The sequence below is a fragment of the Pipra filicauda genome, unplaced genomic scaffold, assembly GCF_003945595.2.
Source record: "Pipra filicauda isolate LSUMZ 115617 unplaced genomic scaffold, ASM394559v2 scaffold67_size6003252_pilon, whole genome shotgun sequence".
Lineage (NCBI taxonomy): Eukaryota > Metazoa > Chordata > Aves > Passeriformes > Pipridae > Pipra > Pipra filicauda.
Window position 1 is genome coordinate 473676 of NW_024104842.1, and position 18830 is coordinate 492505.

Consider the following 18830-nt stretch of genomic DNA (forward strand, 5'->3'; position numbering starts at 1 on the left):
AGACAGAGGGCACAGGGAGTCAGACTGTGGTCTCCCCAGTTCTGCCAGTGACTGGGAAAGGGATAGATGGCCATGGACTCATCCTACAAGCTAACACCTAGCTGTGTAGCTCTTGTTGCAGGCAGAGCCTTGTATTTGAGCATCAAATGACCCTTCAAAACCAAAGACAATGGAAGAAGACTTAGACAATCAATGTTCTCTTTACACTGACCTTGAAGACTAAGTTCTGTTCTCACATCTCTCAGACCTCCAGTGACAGGGTATGAGGGAATAAAGTACCAAAAGCAGCAGAGGAATATCAAAGATAGTAACCACTCAAGTCAATTTGACATACTGAAGTTGACACTGGATGGGAGGTACTGGAGGATGATTGTTAAGTGGTCAGTGTCAATGAGAGGCCACTCCCTGTTATCTTCTCTCAGGTCACAATGATTAGGAAGGTTACTTATTGCCGTGGAAAAAAAATAGAACATCTTGTCCATCACTAACAACATAAGGGGGAAGATCCAGGGAACTAGAAGCCAATCAGACCTCAGATATTAGAAAAATCAAGTTTCCTTGGGTACATACAGAATGAGAGAAGAAGGACCCTGATGGCTTTGCCAAGTAAAAAAAAAAAAAAAAAAAAAAAGGGAATAATTTGCTTTTGTGAGAATCAAAAATAATTAAAAATGAGAAAGGAGAGCATACCCCACAATGCAGAACCGGGGGGGTGGAAGGGGAACACCTAAAACAGTGGAGGGTTTTGATGAGGCGAATGACCACCACATGAGGAATGTGGAGATTGATAAAAAGAAAATTTTGATACACTTTTCCACTTGATGCATTTAAAAAAAGAGAGCACACAGATGAGCAAATTCAGTTCCCCTTTTAAAAGGCAGTTTGCCTGGATAGTGATTTGTATAATATACAGAATACCTCATTTTTGACAGTAATGCTACTGTCATGGGGATGTTACTGGTGGAAACACAGTCAATATTTCTAAATCCCAAATAAGCCTAGTTTTTGAGTTGTCAGTCTCACTTCAGGAAGTCTCAGGTGGGCAGCAGCATGGCAGACTTAGATGTTCCAAGACACAGAGAAGTTGCAATCATTAAAATCCTTGTCACATCCCAGTGTTGGTGTCACAATTTGCAGAACAAAGCAGAAATCCTAGAGAGATTCAACATCCTAGTTTGTTCAACAGAAGATTATCATTTCCTATTTGTTTTCTCATTAGGAAATAAAGGGGAGAGAAAATAAAACTGACATTAGCCAAGTTTACTGAGCTTTTCAATCCTTGTTTCTTGCCAGTAGGAAGTGTGTGGTGAATCAAATTGCAGAGGAGGATTGATTGCAGTTTATGAGGGATAAGGTTGTCTGAAGGGAACATATCCAATTGTGTGTCCCCACTTCCCTGCTGATGATGTTGCCTTCCTTTTCCTATGAATGCTTAAACTTAAATGTTGCAGAAAGGCTTATCCCATAATGTCATTAATGAAGTCAGACCAAGTCTGTGTTCTTATGACTCCCAGTCCTGTGCTTTAAGCAAACGTAGATCTACTGTATCACTTTATAATCTGATTTATAAACATTTTTGTGGCTCTCAAAATGCCTAGCCCTAAGAATAATTTTTTAAAGACAAATTGTATAATGATAGGGTATGCATATATATATATTTTGTCCCTTGTTTAAATTTCACAAAACAAATACATTAAAGCAAGTTCTGGCAGGCACCCTAAGGTTTTGAAGTATCTGAATTGTTTCAGTGTGGTTCTTTTTATAAGGAACACTTATTTCCCTAGATGACTGGAGAACATGCTGTAGAAAAAGAATGTTAAGTATTTTACTTGCTAGGTTTAAAATAGCTCCAATCAGTGAGCTATTTGTTACTTCAAATGTTTTCCGAAAGGAAAAAGAATAAGGCTAAAACTTACTGCTGCAACTACCAGAATTTAAAATAAATTGTGGTCTGAGGAGACCTTACTATAGTTCATGCTTTTGAAGGCATCTGCGTAGGCATTCTTCTGTTCTTTCACTAAGACTGTATTTTAATCAAACTGAGCCTATAGTTGTCTTTAGATAGTGTATATGCAAATACATAGAAGTGTCACTTATCAGATAATTATGCACATGGATTAAATTTTCTATTTATATCTAATTTTAGCCACTTTGCAAATAATCTTTCAGATTGTAAGATTCTGGGGATAGTGGGGGCTTTGCATTTGGAGAAAACGATAGAACATCAATTAGCAAGTTGCAATGTTTTACTCTGTATCAACCCTTTTCCTTCTGTAGGATTTCAACAGCAAATACTTATAGTGCCTTGTACTGAATAAGGCCAGTATTACTTATTATTTTTATTAGGCATTTACCATGGTCATAGCCCAAGAATGTTAATTAATGAACACTTTTGAATTTTTATAGAACAGAAAATAAGTACATTAGTTAATCAGATAGAAAATACATTTTTTTTCTCAAAGGCGATTAAAAAGAAATTTATATAAAAGTTCTTTTTAAAAATATTTTTGAAAGTAACTAATCCACACATACATCAGCTATTTCTTTTGTGTATGTTTTTGTTATCAGTGCAACTGAACCATATAAAGCTATTTGCAAAATAATGAAGCATGTGGAGGTCTAGCTGAGATATTATACATCAAGTGCCAAATTAAATTTTTCAGTTAATGTATCCTGGTCATACCATGAAGCAGAGGTGGCCAGGAATTATCTTCTGTATACAGACAATAGGCAATACGAAGTTTGAAGCCATAAGGGAGAGAAAAGTAGAGAAACACAAGCTTGTACCATTAGCTTTGAATAATATTATGACAAACATGATAAAAGACAGCAAATCTCTGAATCAGAGATTTTTGACTCTATTTCTTCATTATCTGCAAAGAGAAACCAGTATCTCTGTGATATAGAGTCCTGTCTGACATAGAGGCAGGAATGGACTTTCAATTGGTTTGCTTTTACCAATTTGTCATTTTTGTCTATGTTAAAATCTTAAATGACAAGCATTTGGGGCTGTACAGGGAGTTCATCACTAAAGAAGTAATTTTTCTGATAATCCAGAGTATTTCCAGCTGCAAAATGGATGAAAACTCTTTTGCTATGGATATTATATTAAAAAAATCTGGAAAAATCTTAATTCAACAGGAAAAATTTTTCCAAAAAATCACAAAGTTTGTTTTCTTAACATTTCAAGGCCTCATTCTAGTATTTACACAACTATTGGAACTGAAAACATCTTTCTTCACATTTTACCAGGCAGTTAAGAGATTTTGGATGTAGAAGTTCATGGACAAAAATATTAGCGCACAGAGCACTTACTTCATGTGAGTTATTTTATCATAATATAAATTTCTACTATAAAACAAAAGTTCATGCACATTGAAAAGTCATATATTAACAGAAGTGTTCTTGCAACAGTTTGTATTTTAAGATTCTAGGTCCAAATTTGAAAGGTAATGTTCATAATTAAACTCCAGTAACATTTTCAATACGACTTTGTTGAGTCTTTGAATTTTCTAAAGACTTTGAAAATTATTATTTTCCTATGAAAAAACACTAATCTGAGCTTACTACTTAGGCTTTTAATAGAGGGGGAAAAATAAATCCACAAAAAAAAAAAAAAATATTGATTTTATGCCCACAAAGCACAAGGAAGCAAATCAACCATTTCTTTGCAATACTTTCTTTCAGAAACCAGGTAACGAGCTAAAAGAGCGAGCTGCTCAACTTCATTTTTTTATAGTATGTGTAACTTTTATTTTCTTATATTATGCTTTTTTTCCCCTGTATTTATTCATGGCTTAGTACTTATTTATGTTTCTTTATTAGACAGAAGGCAATTGTTCAGCTATAATACATTTCTTGAATATAGTCTTTACTCCCTGGGTTTACCTTCTCCTGCAATCTCAACCCCCTAGCTGGACAATTTGAAGACTTGGTACCAGGACTACCACTTGAAGTAGTGTAAACATGCCATCTTAGCTAGGGAAGTCTGTGTTTTGTGAATTGTAGACTATCACACACACAAGAAATTTGTGAGTTGATGAGTAGTCAAATGAATACCAGCATGTGTATTTTCTGTTCACATTTCACACTATTCTTTTTGCTCATGTACAGGATATTGGCTATTACCGTTTAACAAAGACCAACATTCGCTATATCTGTCCTTGTAAGGACAACCACTTTTTGGGTCTTCGTTCTGTCAATTTACTGCCTATGCAAAGACAAAGAATAAAATCTGTAACTAGCATACTATTCACCTAGTCTAAAATGACAGACAAATTGTACACTGAAGTGTCTTTTCCTTTCAGTTGATTATAAGGAATTTTGAAATTACTAACTCAGATTTTGCAGAATTCTATGACTATGTAAGGTGAATCTCCTTATTGGGTTTTATCGTTTACATAATAAAGTCTCAGCTTGGAAAACCCGCGGCTGAGTCTCTATGCACTGCTAGTTCACCCAGGAATACTTGGTCAAGTTGACCTCTCTTGCCATGTGGTCCCAGACTTCTGGCTCTCTATATCATGTTCAAGACTGACAAGGGGAGTGGGAGTCACAGGTTCTCAACTCCTGTCTTTCTCCCCTCAGCTAGGGCAGTCCTTCCTCTTGGTTCAGTTCAGACCTACAACTGCCTGATCATCAGGATTAGGTGCTGCAAATCCCAACTTTGGCAGAACTTATACTGAGTAATACACAAAGCAGTGGATGTGCCTAGCCTTTTGGAAGGCATTAAATGCTAATCTAAATGAGCTGAATTTGTGCATAACACAGCTCACGATATTCATGTCTCTGTCTGTCACACATTTAGAAGGAGTGGCTACCTAAGAATGTGACAAATAAGCCACATACAGTGTGTTTGCTCTTATCTGTGCAGACAGGGGGAAAAGGTTTTTGAAGTGTTTCTGCTGCATTAAATTTCATAAGAAATGCACATACTGTTATGTTTTTTACAGCATATGAAATTTTACATTCAGCCCAGAGACATGCTTCCTAGCTCAGTTAAACTCCAGGTCTTTCCAAACATGCAGGGAATGGACCACCCTGCAGGTAGCCCTTGTATATTTGTTCTGAAACCAGCTGTGAAAAGCTTTAGATGCTGAATGTACATTTATCCTGACAGCTGTACTAGGCTGTTCAAGTGTGTAGATATGCTCTAAAAGCTGTTTCTTGCAGCACATTGTGTGGTAGGTGGTAGTCAGGGAAGGGAAGGGAAGGGGAATATCAACCTTTGAAGTGCATTGCGGTAACTGCATTGAGATATTTGGGAGCTGTCTAATGTAGCTGCTCTTGTATTTACAGCTGTAATTTGCTCCATTTCTATTAACAAGAAACAGGTTGCTTAACATTTAGCTTAATCAAACGAATGTAATGAATAGCTAGTGAATGCAACCAAACTCTTCAATGAATGACTAATAATGGTTTATATAAAAATGCAGTGGGAGGCTAGAGAAATGTTCCCCAGCTCCCTTTCTCTGACCACTATTTAAAATACTATTAGTCAACTCATAGTTAGGGGTTTTTAGTGTCTGGGTTTGTTCAATATTATTTAGATCAGTGTTGTTCTATATGGAATATATGTGTGGGGAAAATTATGTATGTTGGTGTTTTGGGACTTTGTCTTGAGGACAACAAAAAAATCTAAGGAATCAAAGAAATTTTCTGTAAAAAAATTGCTGGCAAACTAGTTAATGGCAATATTACAAGATGATGAATGATTGAAGAAATATCTGTTTGAGATTTAAATCTCTTTTTTTAGGGTTTTTCTCTTTTCCTTTTCAACAGAACTGAAGAAATTGGATGACTGAAAAGAATAATTGGTTTATTTAAGCAGAGCATGAACCATGCTGATTAGAGAAAGGGAAGGGGGGAAAAGAATTAAAAATAGACTGGAGTTAAAATATTTTTACTTTGTCATGAGCTTTCTTTGAGTTCCCTTCTAGAACTTTATGGTGAGTTTTGTCATAGTACTCTAGAAAGCCTTGTTTAGGTTACTGGGCAAACATTTACCATGCTCTATGGTATGTCTGATGAACATGGTCACTGTGATATCCTGACATTAAAGAAGTAAAGGTCACATAGGCCAGAACCTCTGAAGCAATAGATGCAGATGGTTATTTCTTCACCACTAAGATGAAACTCAGAACATCATGCTTAGATGAAACCCATGGACTTTCTTTCCGTTTGATCCTCTCTATCTTTCTCTTTCCTTGGGAAATAAATGAGGTTATATGGACTTTAAAAAGTTTTCTAAATATTTGTACTGAATATATTTGATGCCACAGGTTCATATAATATCCCCTTTTCTGATGTTGGCTGCCAAAGGAATTCAGACACTTGGGTATACTTATGTAAGTATGAAATCAGCAAAATTAGGAAACACTTTGAGAAATTGTTAGGGAAACTGTACTTCTATGAAGAGAGCAAATGAAAGAGTCTAATTTATGTTAGATGTATTTCCCTACATATTTCATGGATGTATGACACAAACATAATTTCTTTTCACACTTTCCATTATCATTTAAAGACCTTCAGACACTTGAACTGAAATCCATAAACTCTCTAAGTAGCGTTTCTAATAAATCCTGTTCAGGGGAGGAAGTTACTGACTTGATCTGAAGTTGACATATGTCCAAATCCATGTCATCAAGAAGTGATCCAAGGAGTAGTAGACTGCTGCCTGTCTCCAAGGAAGAAAAAAAGTTGATTCCTTCAAGAGAAAATAAAAAGAAGTGATTGAATTAAATATATCAAAACTATATCAGGTAGGAAATTATATTTGACATTTCCACTACTGTTATCATATTTGATATTGGTTGTAGTGGTTAGACACCAGGTCCCACAACAGATCAGAAGAAAAACTTTTGGACATGAAGTCTAACTTTTTCATAAAAAAAATAAATTTTCATATTAAATTGGTTTATTTATCCGTCGTGATAAACACTTGTTACCAATGCAATGTGCATCTTGGTGTTTGGTTTTGATCTTCCCAAAAAATAATCTCCAGAGGAAAAAATGATGCATTTGTGTGAAGAGGAGGAACAAATATTTGATTAGGATTAAGGGTTTCAAAACTGCACAGAAAGAGGAGAAAAGAAAACTTCCTTTAGCCTTTAAAGAAGTTTGTTAACATTGAGGAATGGGGTATTTTTGCATTCACCTCAGCAATTCAGAAGACAGTTGGAGGAAATAGTCTAGGAGAAGTTTTTTATATGATGCATTAATCCAGTGCTCTTATCTTCCTCCCTGGTAAAGTAAAACATATGATTTTTGTTCTCTGTTGTTTTGCAAGCAATATGTCACCTACAGTCAGAGGCTTAAATCTATCCTGCCAGTATTAAACTGAAAAGCATTCAGTTTATTTCTTAATCGTCCCTTTAATCAGGATCATATAAACATTCTTTGAAGAAAAAAAAATAATTTATTATCTAAAAAAGGAAACATTTTTTGAATCTCTTAGTGCCAGAGAAAACCAAAATTTAGCTAATTTATAGAGGGCACGGAGACACTTTTTTTGTTATATTTTAATATTTGCAATTTTGAGAAAGACCCAAAAAAGATTTAAACAACCTATTCTCTGAATCATGCTCAGAACCGTAAGTTACATATCTAAGTTCTTTTTAGTAATAACATGAAAAATTACTTTTCTGAGAAATGGATTTGTGATTTTTTTTATATTATGATATCTAAAATAATCAGAAAAAAAGAAAAAAGAAAAGAAAAAAGAAAATAAAAAAAATAAAAAATAAAAAATAAAAAATAAAAAATAAAAAGAAAAGGAAAAGGAAAAAGAAAAAGAAAAAGGAAAAGGAAAAAGAAAAAGGAAAAGGAAAAAGAAAAAGAAAAAGGAAAAGGAAAAGGAAAAGGAAAAGGAAAAGGAAAAGGAAAAGAAAAAAGAGAAAAAAGAGAAAAAAGAGAAAAAAGAGAAAAAAGAGAAAAAAGAGAAAAAAGAGAAAAAAGAGAAAAAAGAGAAAAAAGAGAAAAAAGAGAAAAAAGAGAAAAAAGAGAAAAAAGAGAAAAAAGAGAATATGATCTTTGAAGACTTGTATTGTTCTTCTAGTTATAATTAGCTATCTGTGTCCCTGAACTAGCTACAAATTTGTGGTTGGGATTCAGAGACAGAAGTCATCCTAGACTGACATCCTTATGTCATCCATTTGGAAAAATGGTTATTTTATGATTTCCAGATATACCTTGCATCCATGATGAGTCTTGCCATGTACCCATGAAGTCATAGATTCATATTGGTGGGAGCTAAGCTGGAAAATACCGCTTTGAAATCATCAGGCTGAAGTACACCCCCTGTCCCAAGGAATTCCTATTCCATCATCATAGACTATGAGGATCTAACAGTGTGTTTTTCAATTAAAATGATCATGTTGCTCTCTCTTGACAATAATTGAGGCATACTTACGGTGTATTGAGCATAATTTGTGTACATCTACTAGCGCTGGACCCTGCAAGAAGACAGGCATGGAGTTGCTTAACCTGTGAATCCTAAACTATTTCAGGGAAAAAGATTTTTCGGCTCAGAAAAAAAAATCAAAATTCTGAACATATGAAAAGAAACTAACAGAAAAATCTCCTTTGGTAAATATTTAACTGCCTGTTGAATTTTTGCCTGGATGATGATGCAGGACAGTTGCAAGTTTAAAAATAATTTTTTCAGTGTAGTCTCTTTTTTAGAGCTTTCCTAGGGATTCTCTTGCTGCTCAGAACCTAGAATGGTGGAACCTGGTGACATGCTGGGGAACCTGCCTTCTTAGCAAGATGGGGACAAATCTTCTAGCAGGCTGGAAAGAAAAATGGACAACTTGAAATCTCTTAGTCTGTCTTGGGAGGTACATCCAGGTTGTGAGCACAATGTGTGAAGCGGAGCAGGGGAGGAGAGGAAAGAACAAGATGTAGTTACATGGCTGCATGATCACTCTCTCAAGCACTTCTGCAGCATACCCACCTCAAACGTGTTACAGCGCAATGCAATCAGCTTGGAAATTCTCAGCATCCCACCTGCCAAGCAGACAAAAGACTAAAAGACAGATTTAGTGGACTAATCAGTACTAAATAGTAAATAGTTTTCTATCAGAATATTTGCAAAATGTTCTCTCATAAAAGTAATAGAACAGAAAGAATTGTTCCATTGAAAAGCTTCTGATCAGTTTCCCTGGCACCTTAATTCTATAACTTAGCACCTCTCCTATGAGGACAGGCTGAGAGACATGGGGTTGTTCACTCTGGAGAAGAGAAGGCTCCAGGGAGACTTTACTACAGCCTTCCAGTACCTACAGAGTGCCTACAGGAAAGCTGGAGAGGGACTTTTTACAAGGATGTGTAGTGACAGGAGGAGGAATGGCTTTAAACTGAAAGAGGGTAGGATTACATTAGATAGTAGGAAGAAATTCTTTACTCAGAGGTTGGTGAGATACTTGCACAAGTTGCCCAGAGAAGTTGCATTTCCTGGAATAAGTCCCTGCAAGTATTCAAGGCAAGGTTGGATGACTCTTTGAGCAACCTGGCTTAGTGGATGGTATCCCTGAACACAGCAGCAAGGTTGGAACTATATGATCTTTAAGGTCCCTTCCAACCCAAACCATTCTGTGATTCTTTGATGTCAGAGATATAGTTGAACCTCAACATTCAATATATTACATTTTAATAATTAAAATCTAACACTGTATGTAATTAATAAATTCTATAAATTCAAGCATAGCATTCAGCTATTTTACCATATGAATTAGTTCTGTTTTATAATTCCTTATGAGACAGAATTTCTAATTAAAAGCACCTCATTCGTATTTCACTTACAACGACAGAAGTTTTTTACTACTAGAAAATATACTTCACGTTACTTTCTTGTTAACATGATCTGGGTACTGACAGATAAGAAACAAAGATATAGAATATGGAGATAGCAGTATTAAAATATTAAACAAAGAATCTCATTCTAAACTGACATCACTTTTATTCTGCTTTGACTCTCTTTTGGCTTGTGGAGAAAAATACGGAAATATATGTAAGCCCACAAACACAAGATTTTTTTTTTTTTATTTCTTCCAAATCTTTTGCAGTGACAAAAAGATGAAAGAGCATGGGCCACTGTATCAGAAGAATTCATATTACACAGGAGTAGATTGTCACTTTCCTTCTGTTCTTAAATAAGAACAGAATAATATACCTCCACTTTTCTCAGGAGCAGTCTAAGCAATAGAAGTTATCTGTTACTGCCTTGTTCCAGAAGATTACTCCACTTAAGTGCCTACTTATATCAATGCAGAGATGTGCAATACACTGTATTTTTCAACTCTTTTCAATTTACTACCTGTACATCTATATGGGAAAAGCAGTAATTATTTTCAAAAATAATATAGAGATGTCTTACATTTCCTCTGTATTCTGTATTGTTTATGTCTAGAACAAAGAAGGTGATAAAAACCCTGACAAGTTTATTTGTGGACACTCATTCGTACCTGAAGCAGAAAATGAGCGTGATTCAGAGAACTTAAACTCTGTGTATTTTCCTTCAATGTTTCACTGATGGCACACTTTGAAGACTCCTGCTTTCTCTCTGATATGGACTACAGTCGTATAAATTGCTTTCAACTACATGGTAAGGCCCCAGTATTAGATAAAATGTATAGGATAGGATATATCCTCCTCTGCTTCAGACAGAGAACATAATTATTCTTCATTCTGTGTTTCATTTTAATGAATTCTTCATGAATTCCTGGTTATTTCACTTTTAGAACAGTATAAAAATTTCTCTTTAATTTAATTAGGTTCTTTTGAATAACGTATTAATATATGTGTAAGCAGATATAGTTCTATTGAAACTTACTGAAGTCACTAAGAATATTGGCCCATTTTCATGATGTTCTTTTTTTCCTCACTTTGCGATTCTGTTTTGCAGCTATAGAACAACACTTTTTAATATTAAATTCTCCTTTCATATAATTTATTCTTCATTTTGTCTTATTCTCTCACATGACAGAATTGGTGTCTTTTAAGAATGTACCAGTTTCACTGTAGGATTTATTTTCTCCATCATGAAAGATAGGCATGTAGTACAGCAATAGACTTTGACTACATGTATTAAATAGTGCATAATAGTACCCTTTCCTTAAAATAATTATCTTAGATTACGTATAATATCACTTAATGCTATCAAGTTCTGTAAAAAATAGAAAAGCCATCAGCTAGTTAATTTTCTATTTCTGTGGAAATAATTTTATTATTTGTTATTCAAGTTATTAAAACCGAAAGACTTTTCTGTGCTGTGTATGCTAAAAAACCAAGTTCAACCTTGAGTAATTTTTAACTGATAGAAGAAGAACATTAAATTCTTTTCACCTGGACAGAAACATATTAAATAATCACTGTAGTCCAAACAATTTACATGGTTACCAAACTATTCCAAACCATAAGAGCAATAGGCCATTATTTATCAATGTTAAATGTTTTCTATAAATTATCATAAATTTATGGGACAAAAATTTCTTTACTTAGAAAATGGGAATATTGTAATACACTACGTATGTTATTCCTAGAAAGACATACAGAAAGAAAAGTCAACCACTCTCTGGTGGACAGGACATAGATATGACCAATCAAGTGAAAGTACATAGAATTATATACAATGTAGCAGAAAATATGACAGAAAAGAAAGATGGAGAATATCTCTAATTCTTTCTAATCACTGTTTATGTTGTGAAAGTCACAAGCATCTTATCTTTCTGCTTTTCTTAAGGAATTAATGACCAGTTAGTATTAAAGGGCCTCATATTCACCTCATATCATTAAGTGTTTCCACCATTTATTATTCTTCAGGAAATATATCAAATTGTCATCATTACTGTTTAATTGATATAATAACTGATATTATTGAAAGCTCTTGTACATACAGTTCTAAACCCACACAGAATGCTCCAATTCTCTTCTGTCTCTTGCAATTTACTCAATAATCACAGGGCAGCTAGTTAGTATAATGAAGGAGTTGCTTCACCAAGCTCTTGGAACAGCTTAGCATCAGGCTTGAGGTATATTGCTGGTGTGAAACCTACTGTTGGGGTAGGTTGGAACAATTGTATTGTCTATTTTTCAGGTGTATTCAGCCTTTTTATATTAGTTAAGCATCCACACTGTAGCTGAAAACATGAAACCATTCAGCTATCAGAGATTCAAAACACCTAAAATATAGAAAGAATGTGAAATGTTGCAATTAGTAATAAAATCCCTGTGTTATCTTGTAAAACACCAAAACAGTTCAATATTAATGTGTCTTTCTGAACACTAGTGCCAATTAAATAGAATGGAAAGGTTATTTATTACTCTGCGGCTTAACTAGAAAAATAAAAATAATAAAAGAAAATAAAAATAGAAAATTACAGAAGTACTGTACAGTAGAAGTACTGTTAGTACTAGAAAAATGTGTTGGAGAAGTTTATGTTTATCTCTTTTGATTTTAGACAGTCCTCATGGAAGTAAATTCCAAAGGTAAAAGAAAATGTGTATCGATAGAAGTAGAATATGATCCTATTGAAATCAGTGAAAAAATTACTCTATTTGCTAAAAGAATGATTTTTTTTAATCTGGTTTTATTTGTCCCATTGAATTCTATGACCAGCATATAACTCCTATTAAAATCTAGAGGTAGGTTTAGACAACAGGTATTTAGTTCAGCAGGAATCTTCCATAAAGACAGTACTAAGAGTTTTTCCATGAAAGTAAGTTCTTCTTGCTCCAACAAGAACTTTTCAGGTTCTAAGTGCAACTGAAAAACACCTGCAGTTTATTATGTACTTTAATAGCAGCAAAATCAAGTCTTAAAACTCTAAGTTGGTTGACAGCTGCTCTGTAAAAGATGCAGAGCTTTACACCTTCTTTTCTTTTTTAGTCCTTTCCATCTTTCAGGAAAAAAAACAACACAGAAATACTGTTGCCATGTTCCCTGAGACTTTATAAAAACCATTATAAAATGTCTTAAAATTGAGGATGCTTGAACAGAAAAATGGAAAGTCATGAAGCTTGATCACCCATGATATTTAAGCAATTTTTACTTTGGGCATAGCATAAGAAATATTACTTAAGAACTGTCTTACAGCATCACAGTAATAGCAACTGAATCATTTCAATAGATCCCTCATCTGTATCACTGAGTTAATTCAGTTCCAGCTTGTTTTTCCCAGCTGGCATGGAAGAAAAATTATTTCCCTGGAGATGTCAGCCAAGCTGTCAGTGCTGTAGCACCAGTGGCAGCCAGAGTCAGCTGGAAGCTGAATCCTGGATCCACATCCATGTTCTCTCCCCTATACAGTTCCCTTTTTACAGCTTTTTTTATTGCCTGGCTGCATCGGGCTGAAGATAGAAGTTAGGCACGCCCAGACCTCATTTGGCCTCCTTTTACTCCCAGAGGGGAAAGGGGTGTTGTGGAGGAAGCTTTTCCAGTTTTCAGCTCCTTTTTTTCTGAGAACCAGGGGTTTTCTTTGATTTCTCAGAAGAAGAATATAGCACTTCCCCTGAAACAGCTTGGTGACCCAAGCTGCAAGTCTAGTGTAAGGGATGATCTCAGAGGCTAGTACTGAGATATAATTTCGTATCTGAGGGTTGCTCCTCTATACTGAACCTCAACAAGTGTCGCTGTGGTCTTAATTCTGTGCTTTCTGAAGAAAGTTCAGAACACTCATTATAAAATATTATGTTGCATTTTACAATTTTTTTTTTATCATAGAATCATATAATCATAGAATCAACCGAGTGGGAAAAGACCTCCAAGATCATCAAGTCCAACCCTTGGTCCAACACCGCCATTGTTATTAGACCATGGCACTAAGTGCCACATCTAGTTTCATCTTAAAAACCTCCAGAGAGGTTATGGTATTTCACCTTTAATTTTACATGGTGGGTGACATACAGTAATCCTTTGCCTTTATGTTGTGAGGATACAGGATCTAAAATGCTCTATGTGCAGACCTCCCTGAACAATTCTTAAGTAGGCATGTCAAATGGTAATACTTTAAAAAGTAGAACCTCCTTGTGTGTTGGTTGTTCCATTGTTTTACCTCTTTGAAGAGTCTCCCTCGTAAATATCTGAACTTTACTGTGCATAGATACAGGGAAATGTCACTAGGCAATATATTTTGATTGAATATTTTAAGGTCTGTTAGACTCTGGATATTGTGCTTTCATGCTTCTCTAATTTTAAAAACATTCTTTTGATGGATCTTCCTATTCTTACAAAGTCACAGCATCTACATGACTCTCAAAATCAAGTTTTGTTTAGTTCCCTGTTCAGAAAGCTTTTCCATAAGCAATATTGAAATTTACTTTCTTTTTCATAGACCAAGATAGGTTTGACCTTTAAATAACTGTAACCTCTTCTTCCTTTTTTTTTTTTTTTTAATCACCTCTTTCAGGCCTTTAATTTGTTTCTTTGAGGTATAGACAAAATTAAAATTCAAGATAGCTTGTAAGGGAAAGTAACAATTTTTTTTCAAAAGCTTTATCAAATCCTAAACCATTCCTTGTTTCCTAACCTGATAAACTAGAGAAATTTATGTACTCATCCCCCTATACAGACTTAATGTAGATAAGCATATCAATCAAAATCTGAACAAGAACTTTAGTATCTCTTCTGTAACCGATAAATGCTTTTCAAACTTGTCTTGTCACCATCCTCTGAGCATAATTTTGGAATGAAAATAGGAGGAGATGAAGTATTGGTGCTTTTTCCCCTTCTTCAGTTCTTCCTCAGCCTTTGATAATTTCAAATTGAATTTTAAGACTTGACCCTTCTTCCACATCACGAAAGCCCCCATAGCAGCCCTGTGTCTTAATTTTAGTTTTTCTCCACCTTTTTTAAAACATATAAACAAACGAACAAACAGACAAGCAAACAAACAAAGAAAAAAACCCTGCAAAAAACCCAAGCTAATTAAACCACTGAGTTCCAAGGATAAGCCTGCACTTTCAGAAATTTGTAAAGTCAACATTTTAAAAATCAGTTCTTAAAAGTAATATAAGTTTGTTGGGCTTTTTTTTTTTTTCTAGTTATTTGCACCTACAATTTTCCAAGCACAATTACCCCTGGATACAAGCAGTATGGCCTAACAACTAGGCTTGAAATTCAGAAGGCTTGCTGGGACTTGTTTGAAATGCTGGCGTACAATAGCTTATCCTTTCATAATGGTTGCTTTGCTGCAAGTAGTTAACTCATTAGTTTGTAAAGCACTTCAAGGTATAAGAGATGCCCTACAAAAACAAATTACAGTGTATTCTCTTCTGATCTTTTCTATTTCTTTTCTGTTCTGTTCTAGCCTACTCACTTGATACTGATCTGTCTGAGATCTTAATTTCAAAGCATTTCAGGTTTTGCACCACATTCTGCAAAAATGTGGAATGACTGTGGAAGCTGTAGGGTCATAACTCAGTATCATTGTGGAAGTGCATTAGATATTTATATTAATTTTTTTCCTTTGGCTGCTGCTTTTTTTTCTGTCACATAGGATGTCATAAAAATGCACTCTGGGTGGGGAACAAATTAATTTCTGGTACTTTCAATGCATACAGTTCTGTGATACTGACATAGGGCAAGATGAACTGATGCTTCTGCCAAAAGAAACATTTTAGTCATAATGCTTCAGGTTATGCTCTGTTGCATTTCATTGAAAGGCAGGAATCAATTTCATAAAATATAATTTTTCCTCTATTGTTGCTCTGCTCTACTTCAAGAAAACTTGTTTTTTCCTTCTATGTGTGACTCATTTCCAAAAGGTTTAATGCATGCTTTTATCAAGTGTCTATATGGTGATAGAAAGTAAAACAGACTACAAAAAGAATGCATTTGTGTATTATAATTCCAGAATAGCAATGTGAAAAATGCCTTAATTTAAAGGCAAGTAGTTTACGTTCTGCCTCCCAGTCTTACAACTTATCCATGTCTTTCTAACGCAAATTATACACTCATAGCCAGCAACAAGTTATTCAGCATTTTACAGGAGTGAAAATTCTGTGTGAAATTATGTTCTTTCCTGAAACATAGCAAGTCAATGAAAGGACCATGACTTTTTTCTGCCCTTAAACATTTCGTAGCCTTAAACTGGGGTGTATGTATATATGCATATATAGCCATATATATTTGTGTATATGTATATCTCATGCATTTTGTCATTTTCTTCCTCAGCAAGCTAAGAATTTGGGAAAATAAACTCTGCTAATTTATGTATCTGTATTTCCCTGAAGCAGGAAGGGAAAAGTAAAGTAGTTTCAAGAAGAGAGTGAAGCGAAACAGCTTCTTCTTCCCACTGTCCCTGGACCTACTCCACTTCTTGTAAATTGCTCATTGTTCCAACAGTAGGAATTTGGGGATATATATACACATTGTCAGGAATAAATGTCCAAGACGCAAAAAAGTTTAGGTTTTAATTCCTGACAGACTCACAATACTGTTTATTGATGAGAGTAAAGCCTAGAGAGTTTTAGCTCCACAGTAATTACTAATTTATTCATAGAAGGTGATTTTGTTTATTATGCATGATTTTTTTAGAAGTAGAGAGAGAAAATATGCAAGGATTTTTCTACTTTTTTTTTGTCTTGGCTTTTCCAAATAAAGGTTTAAGCTACATTAGCAGAAGAATCAGTTTTTCTGTAGAGGAGGTTTAGGTCACATTGCTACCTGTATTTCTATAAATGTGAAAGGCACAATTTAATTACACTTTTATTAAGTCTAATTTTTATTCACAATTCAGATATTTATCTAAAAAAAATAGAAAAAAAAGAGAGGTCCATACAAGTTACATTTCTCTTCTAAAATAGCCTTTACATTCACTTAGATGTGGTAACCACACAGGATATTTTACTTACTGCATGTCTACCAAAAATAAGTGGCAAATTCAAAGATACTTTTTCTGAACCATTTTTTTATTAATTGTGTGGAGAACTGTGCAAATCAGGCAGCTTCCATTCTCTCAGATTTAAATTAATAAGAGATTTAATAGTTTCATTGAATAATTGATGATTTGTACCTGTGAACATACTGTTCAGAACGTAATATGCTTTGCACTCTGCACACATTTTTTCAGTTTAAGCACAGAAATTTATAGTTAAACACTTTCTAACTATTTTGGTCAATATTAAAGCACACATATACCTTTATATATACATATATATATATATTCTCTAAGAGAATGGCCCGGCATGTGGGCTCTCGGCGCGGCCCGGCCCCGGTGTGGCCCAGCACACATGAGGATCCTCCATGAGGATCAACATGAGGATCAACATGAGGATCAACACAGCAAAGTCAGATATGGCAATGCACTTTCTGAGCCCTTTCTTATAATCAATGATGTGAAACAAGGCTGCGTTCTCCCACCAACCCTATTCACAGTCTTTTTCAGCATGATGCTCCAAAGGGCCACAGCAGACCTCGATGATCAGGACGGTATCTACATTCGATACCGTACTGATGGAAGTCTATTCAACCTAAGGTGACTGAAGGCCCACACTAAGACCTTAAACCATCTTGTCCGGGAGCTGCTCTATGCTGATGACACTGCCCTTGTTGCTCACACAGAAGCAGCTCTGCAGCGTTTAACATCCTGCTTTGCAGACGCTGTTGAGCTCTTTGGGCTGGAAGTCAGCTTAAAGAAGACTGAAGTTCTCTATCAACTGGCACCTCAGGAAGTCTTCCATCATTCCTATATCACCATTGGCGAATCAGAGCTCAAATCAGTCCAGTAGTTTAATTACCTAGGTAGCCTCATCTCCTTGGATGGTAAAATTGACGGAGAGATAGACAACAGGTTAGCAAAGGCATATAGTGCTTTTGGAAAGCTTCACAAAACAGTTTGGCAAAATAAACACTTGAAGAAAAGTACAAAGATCAGTGTTTACAGAGCCATAGTGCTGTCTACTCTCTTATATGGATCCGAATCATGGGTCATTTACCGCCACCACCTGCGACTCCTAGAACTCTTCCATCAATGCTGCCTCCGTACAATCCTAAACATCTACTGGTCAGATTATGTGACTAACACATCTGTTCTAGAACAAGCAGCAGTTACAAGTATTGAGGCCATGTTGCTGAGAACACAGCTGCATTGGGCAGGGCACATCTCAAGGATGAAGGACCACCGCCTCCCTAAGATCTTGCTTTATGGTGAACTTGCCACCGGCTGCCACATGAGAGGAGCCCCGAAGAGAAGATACAAGGACTCCCTGAAACAACATCTCAGCCTTGGCCATATTGATCAACATAACTGGTCTACTCTTGCCTCCAATTGGGAGGTCTGGAGACACACCATCTATGACGCTGCTGATGCTTTTGAGAAAGCACACAGGATCGCTCTGGAGGAGAAAAGACAATGCAGAAAGATTCGTGCCTTGCAGAATATACCATCTAAGGAGTCTTTCTGCTGTGCCTTTTGCAACCGGACATACCTGTCTCGTATTGGCCTTTTTAGCCACCAACGCACTTGTAACAAACGTGGGTAGAGCCCTTCCCAAATCTTTGTTCGCGAAGCCTAGCCATGATAAGAGAATACAGAAAAATATTGAGCAAGTTGAAAAAAATGCAACAAGGATCATTCTGAAAAATGAAAATCTAAAAACTATCCTTTTGTCAACCCAAGATGCTATGAGTTAATAAAAGCAGACAACTATTTTAGCTGGTCATGAAAGATCTAAATTTTTATGATGAAGAATACAAGTGCTTACAAACTTCATTTTAAAAACTGAAAAGACACAACTGATACACTAATAGTTGGAAGAACTTACAGAGAATATTTTATATTACTGTTGTATTGTACAGGTTGAAAGTAATGAAGACATCAATCCTGTAAATG